Raw genomic sequence first — 22,197 nt, forward strand, 5'->3', positions numbered from 1 at the left:
GTATATATAATATACAAATATACACATATGTGTGTGCTTGTGTGTGTGTGTATATTTTTTTTTTCCCTTGAGATGGAGGTCTTGGTCTGTTGCCCAGGCTGCAGCGCTAATGCAGTGGCATGATCATAGCTCTCTGCAGCCTCCAAACCCTGGGCTCAAGGAATTCTTCTACTCAGTCTCCTGGAGGAGCTGGGACTACGTGTACCATCATGCCTGGTTAATTTCTTTCTTTCTTTCTTTCTTTTCTTTCTTTCCTTTCTTCTTTCTTTTTTTTGTAGAGATGGGGGTCTCGCCATGTTGACCAAGCTGGTCTTGAACTCCTGGCCTCAAGCAATCCTCCCACCTTGGCCTCCCAAAGTGCTGGGATTACACGTGTAAGCCACCATGCTTGGCTGTGATTCTATTTTTAAGTTTGAATTTTTTTTCATAATAAAAAGCTTTTTAAAAAACTGCTGAATGTATTGGTGAGGCTGTTAATCTTGGAAAATCAAAGGATGAGATAAGGACCCTAGAGATACAATATCAGGATCATCTCTTTAAAAAGAGGTAGAAGGCTGGGCACGGTGGCTCATGCCTGTTATCCTAGTACTTTGGGAGGTTGAGGCAGGCGGATCCCTTGAGTTCACCAGTTCTAGAGCAGCCTAGGCAACATGGGGAAACCCCATCTCTACTAAAAATACAAAAATTAGCCAGGCACGGTGGTGCACACCTGTCGTCCCAGCTATTTAGAGGCTGAGGTGGGAGGATCCTTTGAGCCCAGGAGGCAGAAGTTGGAACGAGCCGAGATTGGGCCACTGCACTTTAGCCTGAGCAACAGAGCGAGACTCTGCCAAAAAAAAAAAAAAAACGGAAGAAGGTCAGGCACAGTTGCTCACGCACTTTGGGAAGCCAAGGCAGGCGGATCACTTAGGGCCAGGATTTCAAGACCAGCCCAGCCAACATGATGAAACTCCATCTCTACTAAAAATACAAAAATTAGCTGGGTGTGGTGGCGCTCGTCTTTAGTCCTGGCTATTCGGATGGCTGAAGTACAAGAATCGCTTGAACCCAGGAGGCGTGGCTGCAGTGAGCAGAGATCTTGCCATTGCACTCCAGCCTGGGAGACAGAGCAAGACTCTGCCCCCACACCCCCTAACCAAAAAAAAAAAAAAAAAAAAAAAAAAATAGGAACACTTAGAGAATCTTTCTGAAAGTATTTTCTGTGGACTACATACTTCCCAGGATTTTCCCAAGAACCCATGTTACAGTAGACACCATATGATTAATACAACTTCTTAAGGTTTTCTTCCAGTAAAACAGTTTCTATTTGAATTATTTAGGAACTCAAAGAATCTGGACTACTAAGAAGTAGAGAAAATAGTGCCCTGCTAGATATAAAACTAAATTCTCACAGATATATTATTCTGTTTTCAACTCTCAGTTCTGTGCAGTTGTTGTAGTTGTCTATTCCTATGACAGAAATAATCCTTTAATTACTGTGACTTTATTTTACATTTTGCGTTCTGGTCAGGAGTGGTACCAGTTGATTTTTTAAAATAGTCTTAGATATTCGTATGTATGAATTCTTCCACAGCAATTTTAGAATACATTGTCATTTCCTTAAAATAAAATTTATTTTTCATTTGGTTGGAATTACACAAAATTCACTGATTAATTTGGGGGTAAATGACATATCACAACATCGAGTCTTTCTATCTGGTGAACTTGTAATTACTATCCTCAGGTCTTAGTCAATTCTAATTAAACATGACAGCCTGATATTAGCTGTGCTTGGGTAGACAGTTGTGGGGCCTTGAAGTGGCATAGATTGAAAAGATGTGCAGAGGCAAGAAACCTGCAATGAGTCATTTAGTGGCCCGAGGCAAGAGGTAACAAGAATAAGGGAATGGATTCTTGGAAAACGTAAACATTTTTCAAAATCCTCAGATTTACTGGGGAAAAGGGTGGAATGAACTGCAATCAGGCCTGATAAGGACCCAGGTTGTGTGTGAGCTGACTGAGAAACACAAAAATAGAGATGTTAAGGATAACATGCTTTAGTAATAGAGTCACCTATGCTTTCTTTTTCTTTTTTGCCTTTATTTACTGTGCATTCTTTTGTTATATTTTTGCCCTTCCCACAATTTTCAAATTTCAAAAAATCACGTTCTTTCTGATGTGTTTTTGTAAATTAATTCTATGGAGTGGCCGGGCACGGTGACTCATGCCTGTAATCCCGGCACTTTGGGGGGCCAAGGTGGATGGATCACCTGGGGTCAGGAGCTCAAGATCAGCCTGGACAAGATGGTGAAACCCCCGTCTCTACTAAAAATACAAAAAAATTAGCCGGGCGTGGCGGCGGTCGCCTGTAATACCAGCTGCTTGGGAGGCTGAGGCAGAGAATTGCTTAAGCCTGGGACGCGGAGGCTGAGGCTGCACTGAGCCGAGATCGCGCCACGGCTCTCCAGCCCGGGCGACAGAGCAAGACTCCATTTCAAAAAAATAAAAAATAGCCGGGCGCGGTGGCTCATGCCTGTAATCCCAGCACTTTGGGAGGCCGAAGCGGGCGGATCACAAGACCAGGAGACCGAGACCATCCTGGCTAACACGGTGAAACCCCGTCTCTACTAAAAATACAAAAAATTAGCCGGGCGTGCTGGCGGGCGCCTATAGTCCCAGCTACTCGGGAGGCTGAGGCAGGAGAATAGCGTGAACCCGGGAGGCGGAGCTTGCAGTGAGCCGAGCTGGCGCCACTGCACTCCGGCCTAGGCGACGACCGAGACTCCGTCTCAAAAATAAATAAATAAAAAATAAAAATAAAAATAAATAAAAAATAAAAAAAAATTCTATGCAGCTACATTTTCTTTCTTCCCCTACCCCCACCCCCACACTCTGAGAGCCTTCTCTCTGTCTCTATTTTGACCAGGGTCTCACTCTGTCACCCAGGCTAGAGTGGAGTGGCACGATCACGGCTCACCTGCAGCCTCTAACGCCTGGGCTCAAGCAATTCTTCCACCTCAGGCTCCTGAGTGGCCGGGACTACAGGCAATTGTCACCACGCCTGGCTAGTTTTTGTATTTTTTGTGGAGATGGGGTTCTCTCCATGTTGTTCAGGCCGGTCTCAAGCTCCTGAGCTCAAGTGATCCACCCGCCTCAGCCTGCCAGACTGCTGGGATTACAGGCATGTGCCACAGTGCCCAGCGAGGCCTTCTCTTTCTTTTTTTTAAAATTTAATTTAATTTTTTTTTTTTTTTTTTGAGACGAAGTTTCGCTCTGTCGCCCAGGCTGGAATGCAGTGGCGTGATCTCGGCTCACTGCAAGCTCCATCTCCCGGGTTCACAACCATTCTCCTGCCTCAGCCTCCCAAGTGGCTGGGACTACATGCACCCGCCGCCATGCCCGGCTAATTGTTTTGTATTTTTAGTATAGATGGGGTTTCAGTGTGTTAGCCAGGATGGTCTTGATCTCCTGACCTCGTGATCCACCTGCCTCGGCCTCCCAAAATGCTGGGATTACAGGTGTGATCCACCACTCCCGGCCTCAAGCCTTCTCTTTCTAAAGGAGAATTTAACCTTTTAATATTTACTATAACCATTGATAACTCATTGGCCTTATTCTTGTCATATTTCATGTTTTGACTATATTATGCTTTATCAGTTTCTCCTCTATTGATTTAGGTGTCCTATAACAATTTCAGTTAACACCTAACATCTAAAAAAATTATATTTCTCCATAAAAACTATACACAGCACAGGATGAAACCTACATTTATTTATTTATTTATTTATTTAGTTAGTTAGTTAGTTAGTTAGTTAGTTAGTTAGTTAGTTATAGAGGTTCTCGCTCTGTTACCTAGGCTGGAGTTCAGTGGCACAATCATAGCTCACTGTAGCCTTGACCTCCAGGCCTCAATCGATCCTCCCATCTCGGCCTCCCGAGTAGCTGAGACTATAGGTACGCACCACCACACCTGGCTAATTTTTGTATTTTTGGTAGAGACAGGGTTTTGCCATGTTGCCCAGGCCGGTCTCGAACTCCTGGCCTCAAGTGATCTGTCCACCTTGGCCTCCCAAAGTGCTGGGATTGCAAGCATGAGCCTTCATGCCCGGCTGAAACCTCTCAATTTACCTCGTTTCTCCATCCTCTTCCTTCTCCTATGACTTCCCAGATTTTGTAGAAATAGCATATTTTAACTTGAAATTATATTTACTTTTTATACTTAAACATTTCTTTAGTAACCAATTCATTAACTATCTTCATCATATTACAAATTATTTAAACTTTTTCTTTTAAAAATATTTAACCACTATACTATGAGGAACAAATTATTTAAACTTTATTTTATTTTATTTTATTTTTTGAGATGGAGTCTCATTCTGTTGCCCAGGCTGGAGTGCAATGGCATGATCTTGGCTCACTGCAGCCTCTGCCTCCCGGGTTCAAGTGATTCTCTCACCTCTGCCTCCCGAGTAGCTGGTACTACAGGCATGTGCCACCACGCCCAGCTAATTTTTATATTTTTAGTAGAGACAGAGTTTCACCATGTTGGTCAGGTTGGTCTCAAACCCCTGACCTCAAGTGATCCGTCAGCCTTGACCTCCCAAAGTGCTGGGATTACAGGTTTGAGCCACCATGCCTGGCCAAATTATTTAAACTTTAAATCATACTGGTTTCAATGTTTATCACTATTTTAAAAATAAACCTTTTATATTAGAGTAATTTTAGATTCACAGAAAAATTATAAAGATAATACAAATTGTCTCCATATGCCCCACGCCCAGTTTCCCCTACTATTAACCTCTTACATTAGTATGGTACATTTGTCATAATTAATGAACATATACTGATGCTTGTTATTAATGATAGTCCTCGTTTTGTTCATATTTACTTAGTTGTTACTGAATGTCCTTTTTCTGTTCCAGGATCCCATCCAGGATACCCCATTACATTTAATCATCTTGTCTCTTTGGGTTCTGCCTCTGACAGTCTTTCATACTTTCCTAGTTTCTGATGACCTTTCAATTTTGAGAACTGCTGATCAGGTATTTTTAGACTGTCACTTAATTGGGATTTGTCTGATCTTTTTCTCATAACCAGACTGGGGCTATTGGTTTTGGGGAGGAGGAGCATGGAGATAAAGGAGATAAAGTGCCATTCCCATCACATACTACTAAGGGAACATACTATTGGCATGACTTATTACTGTTGAGTCAATCTTGATCACCTCACTGCCTGAGGAAGTGTTTGTCAACTGTCTCCACTGTGAAGGTACTCTTTTTTTTTTTTTTTTTTTTTTTTGAGACAGAGTCTCACTCTGGAGTGCAGTGGCGCAATCCCAGCTCACTGCAACCTTCATCTCCCGGGATCAAGTGATTCTCCTGTCTTCTGCCTCAGCCTCCCGAGTAGCTGGGACTACAGGTGTGCGCCACCATACCCGGCTAATTTTTGTATTTTTAGCAGAGACAGGGTTTTGCCATGTTGGCCAGGCTGGTCTCGAACGCCTGACCTCAGGTGATCTGCCCACCTTGGCTTCCCAAAGTGCTGGGATTACAGGCATGAGCCACGATGCCCAAGCCATACTGTACTCTTTTGAAGGAAGTCACTAAGCACAGCCCACACAGACAGAGTGGGAGTTATGCTCCATCTGTTGGAAGTGGAGTTCTACATACTTTATTTGGAATTCTTCTGTATGGGAGATTTTTTTTCTTCTTCCCCATGTATTTATTCATTTATGTATTTATGTCAACATGGATTCATGGATATTTATTTTGTACTCTGAGTTATAATCCAATACTACTTTATTTATTTTGTTGCTCAAATTCTTCCAGCTTTGGCCACTGGAAACTTTTTCAGTTGACTCCCATGCCCCTTTGACATAAACCCCATGATTGTGGGTTTAGTTTTTGTTTTAGTATGTCTTTACTTCCTGGCACTACAAGATACTCCAGGTTCATCTTGCATCACTGTGTTTTGCATGTAGTCTTTTAGCCTTTTTATTCGGACTATTATTATTATTAATTTTTATTCATTTTTTTTTGAGTCGGAGTTTCACTTGGTCGCCCAGGCTGGAGTGCAGTGACACGATCTCAGCTCACTGCAACCTCTGCCTCCTGAGTTCAAGTGATTCTCCTGTCTCAGCCTCCTGAGTAGCTGGGACTATAGGCGCATGCCACCATGCCTGGCTAATTTTCGTATTTTTAGTAAAGACGGGGTTTCACCATGTTAGCCAGGATGGTCTCTATCTCTTGACCTCGTGATCTGCCCACCTTGGCCTCCCAAAGTGCTGGGATTACAGGTGTGAGCCACCACACCCAGCCCTATTATTATTATTATTTTGAGACAGGGTCTCACACTGTCACCCGGGCTGGAGTGCAGTGGTGCTATCTCGGCTCACTGAAACCTCTGCCTCCCAGGTGCAAGCGATTCTCCTGCCTCAGCCTCCCAAGTAGCTGGGATTACAGGTGCCTGCCTCCACACCCAGCTAATTTTTTTGTATTTTTAGTAGAGACAGGGTTTCACCATGTTGGTCAGGCTGGTCTCAAACTCCTGACCTTGTGATTTGCCCACCTCGGCTTCCCAAAGTGCTGGGATTACAGGCATGAGCCACCGTGCCAGCATTTTTTTTTTTTCTTTTTTTTTTGAGACAGAGTTTCGCTCTTGTTGCCCAGGCTGGAGTGCAGTGGTGTGATCTCGGCTTACCGCAACCTCGGCCTTCTGGGTTCAAGCGATTCTCCTGCCTCAGCCTCCTGAGTAGCTGGGATTACAGGCATGTGCCTCCACATCCAGCTAATTTTGTATTTTGTTGTTGTTGCTGTTTTAGTAGAGATGGGGTTTCTCCATGTTGGTCAGGCTAGTCTCAAACTCCCGATCTCAGGTGATCCGCCCACCTTGGCCTCCCAAAGTGCTGGGATTACAGGCATGAGCCACCGCGCCCTGGCCTTTTGTTTGTTTTTGAGACAGGGTCTCACTCTGTCACCCAGGTCAGAGGGCAGTGCCATGATCACTACTCACTGCAGCCCTGACCTCCCACCTGCCTAATCCTCCTAAGTAGCTGGGACCACAGGCACGCACCACCATGCCCAGCTAATTTTTTTATTATTATTTGTAGAGACAGGGGGTCTCCCTATGTTGCACAGGCTGGTCTTGAACTCCTGGACTCAAGTGATCCTTCCCCTTTGGCCTCCCAGAGTGTTGGGATTACAGGTGTGAGCCACCTCACCTGGCTCCTACTGTGTATTCTTAAGTAAGATTAATGTCTCAAAGCATGATGTAGGCTGATGCAAGAAAAAAATTAATGTCATATTTTGATAAATATAAAATTGTTAAACATTTAAAAATAAATATATTAAAGAAATAGAAACACGCTGTAAAACTTTCAAAGCAGTTGAGATGGGCAGAAAAAGAACCAATAAAATGTGCTCTATCCAACAGAGTTTTGAAATGGGAGGAGGGTGGTAAAGGAAACAATGACTTCAAGTTTCTTCAAATTGTGTGTTATTTCTTCTGCGTGCCCCTGGGATGGGCAACCTTGAAGGATGCTTTGGACAAGGCTTCTAAATGGAAGCAAACACAAATTTGAGTTCTTGTCAAAAGAAATACCCACCCTCTCTGCAGCAATGTCCAAGATGATCAGCCATAGATGTTCCTGCATTTTGGTCTTGGTTTTGTGCTTCTGTTGCAAAAACCATCCCACATGGGTTGGGGTAGTTTTTGTGTCCTGTTACATTCAGTGATTCAAATAAAATGAAAGGCATAAACACTCCTCATTTCTATTCCTGAAAGTCCTTCTTTGTCAATTAAAGTGACAAGCCTGGTACCTTCCTTTAAGAGCCTGCTGCTGCTGAGTCCTCAATTTAATTGGTCTATGTGGCATGAGTTTTGGAAGAATAAATATATTCTCCCTGATACTTTCCCTTAGCTAAGTTAGCTTCATCTTTGCCAAGTTCTTACAATCTACTTGGAGGTCGTTTCTTTGGGGCTTATTTATATCTAAGGCCCAGTCAGAGCAACAGGAATCTATTCATATGGGTCGACCGCATGATTTTGTTAAATGTGTTAAATTTAGTAACACCAGGAGGAAAACATTCTACTAGCTAGTGCTGAGCAGTGCATGGTTGTTACTTTTGTTTTCTTCTCACAGTACTTGCAGCATAGAAACAGCTGACCCTGCCACTCCTCACCTCATCGCCCAATGTGGCATCATCACAGTGTCTAAGAAGTTTCCTTGGAGGATCTGTGCTTACTTTAACAGTTGCCAACATATAGGCCTTGTGCTAAACTGTGACCAAATGCAAAACAGTAACAGTAAGAGAAGTGTCTTAGTTTGGGTTCCCCCTAAAGTAGCCCCTGAGATATGCAATTTATCTGGAAGTGATCCCAGGAAACACCGGCAGGGGGACAGAGAATTGAGACAGGAAAGGAAGGTAGCTGCTGATGAAGGGTGCTTTATCAAGCAAAAATAACTGGAGCCTAATCACATGAAGGAAGTCTGGAAGCCAGCAGAGAACATACACTGCCTGAAGGGACAAAGGAACGGGGACTTCTGGAAGATCTTCAATTCCCCATAACTTCCAACCCACTGCATCAAGCAGAGCAGGCTTCAGTAGCCAGAGGATTAGGACAGCATGCTGGCAGCTGGTGCTGGCTCCACTACAGCTGTAAGGCTGTGGGGGATATGGGCAGAGCCCCAGCACTGTCCCCTACAATAGGTTTTTCCCAGTTCTTATCAAATAATTCTTTCAGATGTCATAACATGCTGTGATAATGCTTGTACCTTGCCTGACCATATGTAGTGGCATCTTCTTTTGGTAACAGGCCCTAAACTTTAGTCCCAACAGCCATGACCCAGCTGGGCCAATCATAAAATCTCATGCTTCCAAGTGAAACATAAAGTGAGCTAAAACCATAATCTTGTAATTTGAACTGATAAAGCTTTTTCTTTACAAAACATTTTCAGAATAACATAAAATAAACTGAATAAAAATAGACATTTTGGCCAGGTGTGGTGGCTCACACCTGTAATCCCAGCACTTTGGGAGGCGGAGGCGGAGGCGGGTGGATCATCTGAGGTCAGGAGTTTGAGCCAGACTAACCAACAGGGTGAAACCCCATCTCTACTAAAAATACAAAAAATTAGCTGGGTGTGGTGGCAGGTGCCTGTAATCCCAGCTACTCAGGAAGCTGAGGCACGAGAATTACTTGAACCCAGAGGCAGAAGTTGCAGTGAGCCGAAACTGCACCACTGCACTCCAGCCTGGGCGACAGAGTGAAACTCCATCTCAAAATATATATATATATATAAAATATAAAATATAAAAAAAATACTCTGTCTCAAAAAACAAACAAGCTGCTGTGTTGTGGCATGACATTTTAGGTTTTATTTATTTTTTTAAGACAGAGTATTACTCTGTCACCCAAGCCGGAGTGCAGTGTCACATTTTGGCTCACTGCAACCTCTGCCTCCCAGGTTCAAGCAAATCTTATGCTTCAGTCTCTTGAATAACTGGGATTACAGGGGCTCACCGCTGCACCTGGCTAATTTTTGTATTTTTAGTAGAGACGGGGTTTCACCATGTTGCCCAGGCTGGTCTGGAACTCCTGGCCTCAAGTGATCCGCCCACCTTGGCCTCCCAAACAGCTGGGATTATAGGCATGAGCCACCACGCCAGCAGGTTTACTTATTTTTTATTTCAGTTTTGTCCACCCTAACAAATATACTCCCTGATGCCCACCCTTGAACTTCCATGGACTCTGGGCTTGGGTCAAGATTGCTCAGGGGAAAACAAAACAAAACATAGAAAGAGAGAGCTAGAAGCATGTTGCTACACTTAAAATATCAGTTACCAGAAACTCAGAAAGGCATACAAATTTGGAAAGATTTAAATAAGAGCAACTAAAGAATTAAAATAGCAGAGGTATTTTTCCATGAGGATAAACTGTGACTAATTCTCTTTAGCTTGGGGCTGAGCATGGTGGCTCATGCCTGTAATCCCAACACTTTGGGAGGCCAAGGTGGGAGGATCCCTTGGATCCTAGAGTTCAAGACCAGCTTGGACAACACAGTGAGACCCCTGTCTCTACAAAAATTTATTTTAATTAGCCAGATGTGGTGGCACACGCCTGTAGTCCCAGCTACTCAGGAGGCTGAAGTGGGAGGATTGCTTGAGTCCAGGTGTTCTAGGTTACAGTGGACTATGATTGTGCTTCTTCTGCACACCAACTTGGGTGACAGGGCAAGACCCAGTCTCAAAAAAAAGAAAAGAAAAAAGAAAAAAAAATACTCTTTAGTAGCTTAGGAAGAGGATTAGATGAACTCAAAGTCCATAAAAGCCTGAGATTTAGCTGGTGTCAACATACCATAATCGGAAAGTAGTATGGGACACCCATTACCCCAAGAATATTATTGTATAACTTGAATACAAATAGGATCTAGCAAGGTTTTGATAGGTGGTCACTTTGTAATGGGTTGTGAAAGGGAAGTTAACGAGGTTCAGGACATATTCTCAAGATCTTTTAACTTTGATATGAGAAATGAGAATTACTACACTCTCCACATCCAACAAAACAGTAAAATGTTAATCAATGAAGGTACTCCAAGTCATATGGATCTTTGGTTAGATCCTGAAGGTTTGATCCAATCAACAAATATTTGTTGAGCAACTACTATGTTCTAGATGTTGTGCTGAGAATACATCTGAGAATAAGACTACCTTGTGAATTAAGAGCGTTTAAGAAAATAAATAATATAATATATTAAAATGTGCTATATTTAAAAAAAGACAGAGCAGGGTAAGAGGCATTGAGAGTGCCGGGGGAAAATAAGTGGCAGTATTAATGAGATGGTTCAAGGAGGCCTCATTGGTGAGCCATGTGGCTCATGCCTATCATCCCAGCACTTTGGGGGGCCAGGAGGGAGGATGACTTGAGGCCAGGAGTTTGAGACCATCCCAGGCAATATAGCGAGACCTTGTCTCTACAAAAATGAAACTAAAAAATTAGCCAGAACGATGATGTGCATCTATAGTCCCAGCTACTCAGGAGGCTGGGGCAGGAGAATTGTTTGAGCCCAGGAGTTCGAGGTTGCAGACAGCTATGATCATCCCACTGCATTCCAGCCTGGGTGACAGAACAAGACCCCTGTCTTAAAAAAAAAAAAAATAAGTCTTATTGAGATGAGGAGAAGAGCCATAAGGATAAGTAGAGGAAGAACAATCCAGGCAAAGGAAATGGCCAGTGCAAAAGTTCTGAGGTGACAGTGTCTCTGGCATGTTCAAGGAACAGCAAAGAGACTATTTTTCCTGTGAAGTTAGTGAGTTGGAGAGAAGAGGAAAATGAAGTCAGCAGGATGAGGGGAGTAGACTGTGTAGGTCTTGTGGGCCATGGTAGAGACTTTTTTTTCTTGAGACAGGGTTTCACTCTGTCACCCAGGCTGGAGTGCAGTGTAACAAACATGGCTCAGTGCAGCCTCAACCTCCTGAGCTCAAGCAGTTTTCCCATCTCAGCCTCCCCAGTAGCTGGGACTACAGGTGTGCACCACCACTCCTGGCCCTGTAAAAACTTTTGCTTACATTCTGGGAGGAATGGGGAACAATTGGAGGGTTTTGAACAGAGGAGAGCCACGATGTGACTCACATTTTACAAGATCATTGGCTACTGCATTGAAAAATGGACTGAGGTAGGGCAGGGGCAGAGGGCAGGTGAACAAGTAAGAATTTAGGAGGTTCTTGCAGGAATGCAGGAGAAATGATGGTGGTTTGGACTAGGATGGAGGCAGTGAAGGCGGTAAGAAGTAGGTTCTGGATTATATTTTGAAGGTAGAACCAACAGGTTTTCCTGATAAATTGGATGTGGGGTGAAAAAAAAGGGAGAAGTCCGAGATAAATATAAGGTTTCTGCCCGGACAATTGAAATCTAGGAAACTGTGGAATAGTAGAATTTTTAGAAGTCCAGCAGCTCAGTTTTGGGCATAATAAGGTAGAGATGCCTATTAGACATCCAAATGCCAGTGTCAAGTAGGAAGTTTGTTTACATGAGTCTGGAGTTCAGAGGGAAAGTCTGGACTGGAAGTATAAACTTGGAGTTATCTATGTGTAGATGGTGTTTAAAGCCTTGAGATTAGATGAGATCACTAAGGAGTGAGTGTAGAGTGCAGTTTCCTAGAATCCAAGTAAAGAAGGTGTTCCAAGAAGAAAGATGACAAAAGTTGTGTCAAATGTGGCTGAGAGGTCAAGTAAAAGGAGAATTGAGAATGGACCCTAAATGTAGCAATGTGGAGGTCAATGGTGACCTTGACTGGGTGGAGTAGTCTCAGTGGAATGGGTTTCAGGAAAAAATGGACAGAATTGAGACAGTGACGATAAGCAATTCTTTCAAGTAGCTTTGTTATGAAGGATGACAAAAAACAGGGTGGCATCTAGAGGTGGAAGTAAAGTCAAGAGAGTTTTTTTCTTCTATTCAAGATGGAAGAAATATAGGGCAGGCATGGTGGCTCAAGTCTGTAATCCCAGCACTTTGGGAGGCTGAGGCTGGTGGATCACTTGAGGCCAGAAGTTCGAGACCAGCCTGGCCAACACGGTGAAACCCCATCCCTACCAAAAAATACAAAAATTTGCCTGGTGTGGTGGCAGGCACCAACTACTTGGGAGGCTGAGGCAGGAGAATCACTTGAACCCAGTAGGCGGAGGTTGCAGTGTCATGCCGCTACATTCCAGCCTGCGTGACAGAGTAAGAGTCTGTCTCAAAAAAAAAAAAAAAAGATAGAAGAAATAACTATGTTTGTATGCTGGTGAGAATGCCCCAGTAGAGAGGAAAAAAAATGATGGAGGAAGGAGGGGAGAAAATTATAATGATATACCCAAGCAGGTATATTAGTTTTCTGGGGCCACCATAACAGATTGCCACAAATTTGGTGGCTTAAAACAACAAAAACTTACTCTCTCAGAATTCTAGAAGCCACAAATCTGAACTCAAGATGTTAGCAGAGATGTACTCCCTCTGTAGGCTCTAGGGGAAAATTTGTTCCTTGCCTCTTCTGGCTTCTGGCAGCTGCTGGCATTCCTTGGCTTGTGGATGCATCTCTCTCTTTTCTGCCTTCACATTGGCTTCTCCTCTGTGTGCGTTCTACTCTTCTGTCTGTCTTAAATCTCCTTCTGCTTTTCTCTTACTAGGACACTGTCATTGGATTTAGGGCCTCCCCAGGTAACCTAGGATGATCTCATCTCAAGATCATTAACTTAATGACAGGTGTGGTGGCTCACACCCGTAATCTCAGAACTTTGGGAAGCTAAGGTGGGCGGGTCACCTGAGGTCAGCAGTTTGAGACCAGCCTGGCCAACATGGTGAAACCCCATCTCTACTACTAAAAATACAAAAATTAGCCAGGTGTGGTAGCGGGCACCTGTAATTCCAGCTACTCTGGAGACTGAGGCAGGAGAATCACTTGAACCTGGGAGGCAGAGGTTGCAGTGGGCCAAGATTGTGCCACTGTATTCCAGCCTGGGTGACAGAGTGAGACTTCATCCCCCCCCCCCAAAAAAAATTTAATGACATCTGCAAAGCCCCTTTTCCCAAATAAGGTCACATTCATAGGTTCTGGATATTAGGACCTGAAATACATTTTGGGGGACCACCATTCACCCTAATGCAGTAGGTGAGAAGGAATGGGGTCTACTTCACATGGGAGGAGTCAGCTTTTGATGGGAGCAGGGATAATTCATCACTAATTTCAGTAGGGTGAGTAGATGATTTGGTCCCAGTCACAACTAGGTGGGTAGACATAGTGGTGGGAGCTTGTAGAAGTTTTTTTGGGCTGGGCATGGTGGCTCACACCTGTAATCCCAGCACTTTGGGAGTCCAAGGAGGGTGGATCACCTGAGGTCGGGAGTTCGAGACCAGCGTGACTAACATGGAGAAACCTTGTCTCTACTAAAAATACAAAAAAAATTATCCAGGCGTGGTGGTGCATGCTTGTAATCCCAGCTACTCGGGAGGCTAAGGCAGGAAAGTCGCTTGAACCTGGGAGGTGGAGATTGCGGTGAGCCGAGATCGCGCCATTGCACTCCAGCCTGGGCAACAAGAGCCAATCTCCGTCAAACAAACAAACAAAAAACAAGTTCGTTTGATTCCTTCCATTTCCTCAGTGAGATAAGAAACAAAGTCATCATCTGACAGTGAAGATGGGGAAGGAGTTGTTAGAACTTGGATATGAAAAGAAAAAATGTGTTGTAGTTTTCATGAAGAGTGGGAGAATGACTGGATTAGAGAGTTATTAATTGTTCAGCAGCAGTAAAACTCACCTGAGATTCATGGTCATAATTTTTTTTTTTTTTTTCTGAGACAGAGTCTCACTCTGTTGCCCGGGCTGGAGTGCAGTGGTGCAATCTCAGCTCACTGCAACCTCCATCTCCTGGGTTCAAGTGATTCTCCTGCCTCAGCCTCCCGAGTAGCTGGGACTACAGGCATGTGCCACCACACCCAGCTAATTTTTGTATTTTTAGTAGATATGGGGTTTCACCATGTTGATGAGGCTGGTTTTGAACTCCTGACCTAAAGCGATCCACCTGCCTCGGCCTCCCAAAGTGCTGGGATTACAGGTGTGAGCCACTGCACCTGGCCTAAAACAGGTAGATTTTATTTGCAATCCAGATTTCTGACTTCTTTTGAAAATCTAGGAGATAAGACAACATTGGGTTTGCATTTAGACATCGGAACAATTGTTAGAGCTCAGAGGTGGCTACCCAATAAAGACAGAGAAGGCCAGGTGTGGTGGCTCATGCCTGTAATCCCAGCACTTTGGGAGGCCGAGGTGGACGGATCACAAGGTCAGGAGATCAAGACCATCCTGGCTAACACGGTGAAACCCCATCTACACTAAAAATACAAAAAATTAGCCTGTAGTCCCAGCTACTAGGGAGGCTGAGGCAGGAGAATGGCGTGAACCTGGGAGGTGGAGCTTGCAGTGAGCCAAGATCGCGTCACTGCACTCCAGCTTGGGCGACAGAGCGAGACTCTGTCTCAAAAAAAAAAAAAAAAAAAAAAAAAGTGTGGTGGAGCAGATGGTTAAAGAGATGGATGGGGGCCAGTGAAGAATACTGTTCCCTGAGTGAAAGTTTGGGCTATACCCCTAGGTCACTAGGGCGTTGTTGAAGAGTTTACAGCACAAGAATGATAGCATCTGGTTTGTCTGAGGAAAGTAGATGGATTCAAGGCAAAAGACCAGATGCTGTAAAGAAGTTATTGTTATTAATTCATGTTTTTTCTTATGTCTAAAAAATCCATGCACAATAAGTCTGGTTTATAAACACAAGTCTTCATGTCTTTTTTTTTTTTTTTTTGAGACGGGGTCTGGCGCTGTCACCCAGCCTGGACTGTAGTGGCGCAATCTCGGCTCACTGCAACCTCTGCCTCCCAGGATCAAGCTATCTTTCCACCTCAGCTTTCTGAGTAGCTGGGACTAAAGGTGCATGTCACAATGCCCAACTAATTTTTTTGTATTTTTTAGTAGAGACGGGGTTTTGCCATGTTGCCCAGGCTGGTCTCGAACTCCTGAGCTCAAGCAATCCACCTGCCACAGCCTCCCAAAGTGGTGGGATTACAGGCTTGAGCCACCATGCCCAGCCCCTCATGTCTTAATCCTAGAATTCTTTTCCCGTGCCATTCCTCTCCTCTTCATTCTTCCCATTACCCAAGACTGAGGTTGACTCTCTTTTACTTCGCAGAGACAAAAGCAAAGTGTTTAATCAGTCATATGGGGCTAGCAGCCTGACTTTTTCAATAGTTTATGACTGTATACGTTAATTCACTTATCCAAGGGTCAGTTTCCTTATCTATAAACTGCAGATAATAGCTGTCTGATAGAGTTGCTCTGAGAATGAAGGAACTGATGTTACTAAAGCACTTAGAACATGGCTGGGTGCAGTGGCTCACACCTGTAATCCTAGCACTTTGGAGGCCAAGGCAAGAGTATCACCTGAGCTCAGGAGCTCGAGACCAGCCTGGCCAACATGGCAAAACTCCATTTCTACTAAAAATACAAAAATTAGCTGGGCATGGTGGCGCACGCCTGTAGTCCCAGCTACTCAGGAGGCTGAGGCAAGAGAATTGCTTGAACCCTGGAGGCCGAGGTTGCAGTAAGCCGAGATCTTGCCACTGCACTCCAGCCTGGGCGATAGAATAAGACTCTGTCTCAAAAATAAATAAATAAATAAAATAAAAATTAAAAAAATAAAGCACTTAGTGCAGTGCTACTTAGCACAGTGCTTGGTGCAAACTGTGCTCAATAAATGTGAGATTAAAATCTGGCATAAAATATTCTATGATGGCTGGGCACAGTGGCTCCTACCTGTAATACCAGCACTTTGGGAGGCCACGGTAGAGGATCACGAGGCCAGAAGTTCAAAACCAGCCTGTGCAACATAGTGAGACATGTGCCCCCCAATCTCTACCCCCCCCCAAAAAAATTAACTGGGCTTGGTGGCATGCACCTGTAGTCTCAGCTACCTGGGAGGATGAGGCAGTAAGATCGCTTGAGCCCAGGAGTTTGAGGCTGCAGTGAGTGATCATAGCACCACTGTACTCCAGCCTGGGTGCCAGAGCAAGACACCATCTCTAAGAAAAAAAAAGGTGGGTGGCGGCGCAGTGAGCGAGACACCGTCTCTAAGAAAAAAAAAGGGGGGGCCGAATGTTGTGGCCCATGCCTGTAATCCCAGCACTTTGGGAGGCTGAGGTGGGCGGATCACTTGAGGCCAGGAGTTCCAGACCAGCCTGGCCAATATGGTGAGACCCCCATCGCTACTAAAAATACAAAAATTAGCCAGGCACGGTGGCATGTGCCTGTAATCCCAGCTTCTTGGGAGGCTGAGGCAGGAGAATTGCTTGAACCCGAGAGGTGGAGGTTGCAGTGAACTGAGATCGTACCACTGCACTCTAGCCTGGGCAATAGAGCAAGACCCTGTCTCAAAAAAAAAAAAAAAAAGAGATTTCAGGATAATGTGCATGTGGATGAAACATAATTGGACTCTGCTCTCCTTCTGAAATGGTGACAGGTTCAAGCTCTTTTCTTAGAGTATGTATGTGTTTGGGGTGATTATAGATGAATACCCCACAATCATGTGGGGTGCTCTCAGTTCAATTCAAGCTGATACTTTGTTTGTTGTAATTGTTCCATTTCCTACATATGTAATAATAGAAAACATTTTTCCCCTTTCCCTCACACACTAATTGTAAGATTGTCTGAGAGTTTTTTTTTTTTTTTCTTTTAGACAGTGTCTTGCTCTGTCGCCCAGGCTGCAATGTAGTGGTGCAATCATGGCTCACTGAAGCCTCTACTTCCCAGGCTCAAGCAATCCTCCCACCTCAGCCTCCTGACTAGCTGGGACCACAGGCATGCACCACCACACCTAGCCAATTAAAAAAAAATTGTAGAGACAAGGTCACCCTATGTTACCCAGGCTAGAAATATTGATTTTGTTTGTTTTGTTGTTTGGTTTGGCTTTTGAGAAGGAGTCTCACTCTGTTGCCTAGGCTGGAGTGCAGTGGCGCCATCTCGGCTCACTGCAAACTCCGCCTCCCGTGTTCACGCCATTCTCCTGCCTCAGCCTCCCGAGTAACTGGGACTACAGGTGCCTGCCATCACACCTGGCTAATTTTTTGTATTTTTGGTAGAGACAGGTTTCACCGTGTTAGCCAGGATGGTCTGGATCTCCTGACCTCGTGATCCGCCCGCCTCGGCCTCCCAAAGTGCTGGGATTACACGCGTGAGCCACCGCACCTGGCCTAGAAATATTGGTTTTAATTAACCTTCAGCTATGGAACCTGATAGTCTACCAATTGCCATTTTTGAGCCCATTTATGTTACAGTGGGTTTTAGCATATTCCTGAAGAATTACTGGTGGCAGTAGTGGTGGTAGAGGAGATGCTGTGGCAGCTGACCCTTCTGTGCTGGTCTTGATGTGGTCTGGTATTCTTCATACCCTCCACAGCCAGCAGTGTGGAGGTTTTTGATTATCCACTTGAGTTCATCCTCCACACAGCGGCTAGAAGGAGGTTTTTAGAAAGTGAATGTGACCATGTCAGTCTTACCTAAAACTCTTCACTCCTTACCAGAACCATGAAGTCTCATTGCCTGGCTTTTCCCTGAAACCCCACCATGGCTCCAGCCATCGAGGGTCTTTCCCACTTCTGGGTCTGATCCTGCCCCTCCACTTTGCATGGTTGGTTCCTGTTCCTCCTTTGGGTCTCAGCTTAAGTGTTAGCTCCTTAGATCTTCCTCAACCAACCAATTTATCATAAACCCCCTTCTTATCCTACTTATAGCACCTGCATCTTTTTCTTCATAGCACTTTTCACAAACTACTTTTTTTTTGTTTGTTTGTTTTGAGACAGAGTCTCACTCTGCCACCCAGGCTGAAGTGCAGTGGTGCGATCTTGGCTCAATGCAATCTCTACCTTCCAGGTTCAGATGATCCTCTCACCTCAGCCTCCCGAGTAGCTGGGATTACAGATGCACACCACCACGCCTGGCTAATTTTTGTATTTTTAGTAGAGACAGGGGTTTCACCATGTTGGTCAGGCTGATCTCAAACTCCTGACCTCAAGTGATCTGCCTGCCTTGGCCTCCCAAAGTGCTGGGATTACAGGCGTGAGCCACCGTGCCTGGCCTTCACAAACTAATTAAATATGTATATGTGTATCACATTATCTGACTCCTCTCCTGGACAGAAAGGTCCATTAGGGCTAGGAATATACCCGTTTTTTTTTTCTTTTTTGACACTGGGTATCCTTCTGTCACCCAGGCTGGAATGCAGTGGCACAATCATGGCTCACTGCAGCCTAGACCTCCTGGGCTCAAGCAGTCCTCCCACCTCAGGCTCCAAAGTAGCTGGGACCACAGGCACATGTCACTATACCTGACTAGTTTTTTGATTTTTTTGTAGAGAAAGGGCCTCCCTATTTTGCCCAGGCTGAGGAATGCATCTGTTTTACCCACTACTCTATCACCCTAGCCTAGTCCAACAGACACAGGCTGGGCATGGTGGTGCACTCCTGTAATCCCAGCGCTTTGGGAATCTAAGGTGGGAGAATTGCTTGAGCTCAGGAGTTGGAGACCAGACTGAGCAACACAGCAAGACCTCGTCTCTGAAAAAAATAAAAACAAAAACCAAAAAAAATAGACACACACGCAAAACTGTCAATATATGACTTATGGATCTACTTTTTATAGTATTTCATTCATTCTTTTTTTTTTTTTTGAGATGGAGTCTCGCTCTGTCGCCCAGGCTGGAGTGCAGTGGTGCGATCTTGACTCACTGCAACCTCCGTCTCCCTGGTTCAAGAGCTTTTCCTGCCTTGGCCTCCGAGTAGCTGGAACGACAGGCGTGTGCCACCACTCCCAGCTAATTTGTTTTGTATTTTTAGTAGAGACGGGGTTTCACCATGTTAACCAGGTCAGTCTGGAACTCCGGACCTCAGGTGATCCGCCCTAGTTGGACTCCCACAGTGCTAGGATTACAGGTGTGAGCTACCTCGTCCTGCCCTTTCTTTTTTTCTTTTTGTTTTTCTTTTTTTTCTGAGACAGAGTCTCGTTCTGTCACCCAGGCTGGAGTGCAACTGCATGATCTCTGCTCACTGCAACATCTGCCTCCTGGGTTCAAATGATTCTCCTGCCTCAGCCTCCCAAGTAGCTGGGATTACAGACATGCACCACCATGCCAGCTAATTTTGTATTTTTAGTAGAAACGGGGTTTCACCCTGTTGGCCAGGCTGGTCTTCAACAGAAGTTGAAGTGATCCTCCTCAAGTGATCTGCCTGCCTTGGCCTCCCAAAATGCTGGGATTACAGGCATGAGCCACCGCGCCCAGACATCATTCTTTCTGTATCTATTGACAGGGCATCTATGAGTCAGGCACTGTTGTTGGTGCTGGGACTGCAGCAATGAATAAAGCTGGTGTCAGGCATCTTTTATATATGTCCCATGTTGTATCTTAGTTAGCTTTTTTTGCTCAGCATCTACTTTTTTTTTTTTTTTTTTTTTTTTGAGACAGAGTCTTGCTCTGTTGCTCCGGCTGCAGTGCCATTGTTCAGTTATAGTTCACTGCAGTCTTGAGTTCAGGGGTTCATGCAATCCTCCTGCTTCAGCCTCTTGAGTAACTGGAACTACAGGCATATACCTTCATACTTCCATAGCCAATTTTTAAATTTTTCTTTTGTAGAGATGGGGTCTTGCTATGTTGCTTAGGCTGGCCTTGAACTCCGAGGCTCAAGTGATCCACCCACCTTGGCCTCCCAAAATGCTGAGATTACAGGTGTGAGCCACCACTGCTGAACTCAGCATCAAGTTGGCCAATGGGAGATAGGAACTGGTGGCTAAATATTTCCTCCTCTGTCTTACATTCTGCACAGTTCCTCAGGGGGCCTCAGTGGGACTAAGCTCCAGTTGTTTACAGAAATTTTATATCCTTCAATAGGCTTTCTTTCCTTCCTGTTTCATTCTTTCTGGTCCCAATTTCTTTTTCTACCCATATCCTACGGGATCATTTTCCAAAAGAAAGTATCTGCCCATGAGTCCTTCTCCAATGCTGCTTTTAGGGGGAACCCCAGCTAATATAGCTAGCCTTTTAATTGCTTTTGTTGGGTCACTTTCAACATTTCCACCTTGGGTCCCTGGATGCATTCTGGGTTCCTAATGGGTAGGGATCAGATATTCTATTTTGTATTTTCCCACAGTTACTAACGAGGGCCTGGCAAATGCAAGTAAACATAGATTAATTTCAATTTGATTCAACAAAAGGAAAGAATACAGTGGCTATCTGTGGCTCAAGGGAAGCCAGTTGCCTCTGCTGCAGCTACTTCTGCCTCACGCTATGAAGGGAGGACTTGCCAGGGCAATTACTGTTTTCCTTTCTTGTATCCATTCTGCTTCCCTCCCAGGTTCCTGTTCCACTGGCTTCCAGCAGCAGCAGGTCAGCAGCTGCTCCAAGTAGTTCATCAGCTCAGTCAGGCCCAGAACTGGGGCTGTCACTGGGGCCCCGCCTGCCATCTGCTTCCTCCAAGCTGAGAGTAGGAGAGGAAAACTGGTCCCTACTCCTCAGGGGCAGAATCCACATGCCTGTCATCTGGCACTACAGAACAAATCAGGGACTCCAAAGAATGAATGACTTCAAAATTTTCTACCAGCCTTAACTGAATCTCATAGATATAGGGAGTGACAGACAGCTGGTAAAGGTGTAAAGAAAGTAGAACATATTTAGCAGACAAGCAGTGGTTAACGGGTCTACCGCTAATTTGATGCTCCTGTGGACACACACTACTTTTCTGCCCACAGTTTCCAGAAAATGAGTAGGTTGGACTAGATGGTCTCAAAGAACCCCCAGCTCTAGGATTGTTAAATTACAGAACTGGAAGGAATCTGATCGGTCAGTTATACTTCAAATAGTCTAATTTTTTTTTTTTCTTGAAAGCCTTCACTGTTGGTAACAGCACCATGTCTATTCTAGATCCACTATGAGAGCTCCAGCATATCTGCTCTGGCATGCTCCCTGATGGGCATGCCCATTTACATACAGCTTTTTTGTAATTAAAAATGATTTTTTTGTAATTAAAAATTGTATTGAGATAATGGTAGATTCACATTCATTTATAAGAAATAATATATTTGGGCCAGGCGCGGTGGCTCATGCCTGTAATCCCAGCACTTTGGGAGGCTGGGGCAGGTGGATCACCTGAGGTCAGGAGCTCGAGACCAGCCTGACCAACATGATGAAACCCCATCCCTACTAAAAATGCAAAAATTAGCCAGGCATGGTGGTGCACGCCTATAATCCCAGCTACTCAGGAGGCTGAGGCAGGAGAATTCCCTGAACCTGGGAGGCGGAGGTTGCAGTGAACCGAGATTGTGCCATTGCACTCCAGGCTGGGCAACAAGAGCAAAACTCCGTCTCGGAAAAAAAAAAAAATACACACACACACACACACACACACACACACACACATATATATTTGGCCTAGTTTCCCCCAATGACAACATTTGCAAAACCTTAATATGATATCATAACTAGGATATTGGCATTGATACAATTTACCTATCTTATTCAGATTTTCCCAGTTTTACTTGTACTCATTTGTGTGTATATTAAGTTCTAGATAATTTTATCACCTGTACTACCATACTCAAGATGTTTAACAGTTCCAAATTCACAAGGATCCCTTGTGTTGCCCTTTTAT

The sequence above is a fragment of the Gorilla gorilla genome, chromosome 2, assembly GCF_029281585.2.
Source record: "Gorilla gorilla gorilla isolate KB3781 chromosome 2, NHGRI_mGorGor1-v2.1_pri, whole genome shotgun sequence".
Classification (NCBI taxonomy): domain Eukaryota; kingdom Metazoa; phylum Chordata; class Mammalia; order Primates; family Hominidae; genus Gorilla; species Gorilla gorilla.